This window comes from Salvelinus sp. IW2-2015, unplaced genomic scaffold, assembly GCF_002910315.2.
Source record: "Salvelinus sp. IW2-2015 unplaced genomic scaffold, ASM291031v2 Un_scaffold1592, whole genome shotgun sequence".
Taxonomy (NCBI): domain Eukaryota; kingdom Metazoa; phylum Chordata; class Actinopteri; order Salmoniformes; family Salmonidae; genus Salvelinus; species Salvelinus sp. IW2-2015.
In genome coordinates, this window is record NW_019943015.1 from 161,751 (window position 1) to 165,274 (window position 3,524).

General features: G+C 41.6%; 1 long non-coding RNA gene across 1 annotated transcript in view; it reads right to left on the reverse strand.

The window, feature by feature from the left end:
* The window catches only part of LOC139024509 (uncharacterized), a 5,300-nt gene extending 2,855 nt beyond the window's left edge, over positions 1-2,445 (reverse strand). Inside the window, exon 1 of the long non-coding RNA XR_011475844.1 lies at positions 2,167-2,445. This is a non-coding gene — a long non-coding RNA (uncharacterized lncRNA). The remainder of the gene's footprint in view (positions 1-2,166) is intronic.
* Between the last annotated feature and the right edge of the window lie 1,079 nt (positions 2,446-3,524).

Consider the following 3,524-nt stretch of genomic DNA (forward strand, 5'->3'; position numbering starts at 1 on the left):
CGCTGTTGAATTCCAGTAGCAGCTACAGCGCGACATGGCTAAAACGTAATCACCCACGAAAACACTACTCTAGAGTAGTTCAACTAGCACCAAGCTACTGCAAATCTAGTTAAATGACTACTGGTGAGATTCAACTAGCACCAAGCACGCAACATCTACTTAAATGACTACTGTTAGTTCAACTAGCACCAAGCATACTGCAACATCTAGTTAAAGCAACTACTGTGTTCAACTAGCACCAAGCTACTGCAACAGTCTAGTTAAATGACTACTGTAGTTCAACTAGCCACCCAAGCTTACTGCAACATTCTTAGTTAAATGACTACTGAGTTCAACTAGCACCAAGCTACTGCAACGATCTAGTGAAAGACTTACTGATAGTTCAACTAGCACCAAAGCGTACGCAAACATCTAGTTAAAGACTACTTGTAGGTCAACTAGCACCCAAGCTTACTGCAACATCTTGTTAAAGACTTATGTAGTTCAACTAGCACCCAAGCTGTACTGCAACATCTAGCTTAAATGACTGACTGTAGTTCAACTACACCAAGCTACTGAATCTTTAAATGACTACGAGTCAACTACAAGCTCCAAATGTAATGACTACTGTAGTTCAACTAGCACCAAGCTACTGCAACATCTAGTTAAATGACTACTTGTAGTTCAACTACATGTAGTTGACTCTTCCCAAACGGCTCCTAACCTGCTACGTTATTCTCCTAACCTGCTACGTAATGCTCCTAACCTGCTACGTTATCTCCTAAACCTGCTACGTTAATTCCTACATGCTTACGTTAATTCTCCTAACCTGCTACATTAATCTCCTAACCTGCTACTTAATCTCCTAACCTGCTACATTAACTTCCTAACCTGCTACGTTAATCTCCTAACCTGCTACATTAATTCTCCTAACCTGCTACGTTATTCTCCTAACCTGCTAGTAATCCAACATGCTTACGTTAATTCTCCTAACCTGCTACGTTAATTCTCCTAACCTGCTACGTTAATTCTCCTAAACCTGCTAGTTAATTCTCCTAACCTGCTAGTTAATTCTCCTAACCTGCATGTTAATTCTCCTACCTGCTACTAATTTCCTAACCTCTACGTTAATCTCTAACTTGCTACGTTAATTCTCCTAACCTGCTACGTTAATTCTCCTAACCTGCTACGTTATTTCCTAACCTGCTAGTTAATTCTCTACATAATCTCTACTGTTTAATTCTCCTAACCTGCTACGTTAATTCTCCTAACCTGCTACGTTAATCTTCTAACTGCTACGTTAATTCTCCTAACCTGCACTTAATTTCCTACCTGCCACGTAACCTAACCTGCTACGTTAATTCTCCTAACCTGCTACGTTAATTCTCCTAACCTGCTACGTTAATCTCTAACTTGCTACGTTATTCTCCTAACCTGCTACGATATAAATCTCTAACCGCTTACGTTAATCTTCTAACTGCTACGTTAATCTCCTAACCTGCTACGTTAATTCCTACCTGCTACTTAATTCCTAACCTACGTTAATTCTCCTAACCTGCTAGTTAATCTCCTTAACTTGCTAATTAATGCTCTAACTTGCTACGTAATTTCCTAACCTGCTACGTTAATTCTCCTAACCTGCTACGTTATTCTCCTAAACTGCTACTGTGAATTCTCTAACTGACACATACTAATGCTTCTAACTGCTTACGTAATTTCCTAACCTGCTACGTTATTCTCCTAAACCTGCTACGTTAATTCTCCAACATGCTTACGTTAATTCTCCTAACCTGCGTACGATTAATTCTGCCACATGTTACGTTACTCTTTTACCATGTAGTGGTGCAGCTAACTACACACTACTGTTTTACCATGTAGCGGTGTAGCTAGCTACTGGAATTACACAGTACTCCTTTTCCAAAAAGAAAAGAAAGTACTGGTGAAGTAGGCATTATTAATAATAATTTCCTTTCTTTTCATACATCAGACCTGCCAGAAACATCATTTTTGTGTTTAATAGGCAAAATTCCACATTCTGTTAACATATGACCTCAAAGTGATCTGTCTTGCAATTTTTAGTCTATGGTATTTCAGATGTATTTGATAATTTATCACCAAGTCGTTTGGATGTATTAACTTTAGTAAACTATATTTTTATTTTAGGGTTAGCGAAAATGCTCTCCTAACCTGCTACGAAAATCACTTCCGGTCGTAGCTGTATCGAAGTGGTGTGAAAAGAGTGTGTCCCTTCTTCTTAAAGTTTATGCTCTGGGTCGATATTCACGTCTCAGGAAGGAATTCYTCTCGGCCACGCCCACAAATTAAGGGGAAGGCGAACATTCTTTCCTATCGACCACCATTGTTAAAGAGCCAACTTCGTCGTAGATTTTTTTGTGGTGGAGGTGGAGAGAGAAAGAGGCAGAGAGAAGAAAGAGAGGACACATCCATGTGTCGAGCCTCTAGTGAGCTGACTGCTGGGGAATGTGGGTGTGGAGTGCTGCAACATGCATATATGTAATCCTTATGTTCCCTTGGGCGCCAGGCGAGAGGCGGGAAAGAGGGGGGAGGGAAACAGAGGCCATGTCAGGACACGCTGCTGGTGCTCTGGAGACCCCTCTCCTCTCCTCTCCTCTCCTCTCCTCTCTTCTCTTCTACTCTCCTCCCCTCTCCTCCTCTCCTCACCCTTCCCCTCTTCTTTCCTCTCCTCTCTTCTCCACTCTTCTCCTCTCTTCCTCTCCTTTCCTCCCACTCCCCTCCTCTCCTCCACCATCCCCTCATCTCCTCTCCTACCTAGTTTTCCACTATTTGCTTTTGCCAGTTACTAGTTCATGGTTTCTCTCTCTCATACATAGACCCTGAGTTGTATTAACTACAATGAATATACACTTAGTTCTCTTTCGATGACATAGACTGACCAGGTGAATCCAGGTGAAAGCTAGGATCCCTTCTTAAATCCACTTCAGTCAGTGTAGATGAAGGGGAGGAGACAGGTTAAAGAAGGATTTTTAAGCCTGCCATTCAGAGGGTGAATGGGCAAGACAAAAGATTTAAGTGCCTTTGAACGGGGTATGGCAGTATCAAGAATGTGGCTAGGAAAAACTCCCTAGAAAGGCCAGAACCTCTGGAAGGAACTAGAGGGAGCAGCTAGGAAAACTGCGGGGGGGGGGGCTGCATAATCAACATCCACGTCCTTGGCGCCCGGGGAACAGTGTGTTAACTGCATTGTTCAGGAGCAGAACGACAGATTTTTACCTTGTCAGCTCGGGGGATTTGATCCAGCACCTTTCGGTTACTGGCCACTAGGGCTACTGCACCTGCTGTCTTGGAGGCTTTAAATCAAAAGGCCTTTACAACATTTCAGGTTATTCTTCATGTTAGACATAAATTCAGGATCAAGAATATCTGATTGCAGAATGCAATTACAATCTCTGTTTGTAATTAGTCATAAGATACATTGTAAAATAATGGGAAAAATGAGTATTTTACTGTAGCTTATTTCTATGTTGTAGTAGGATAAAAGTGCATGGTATATACAGTATTAGCAA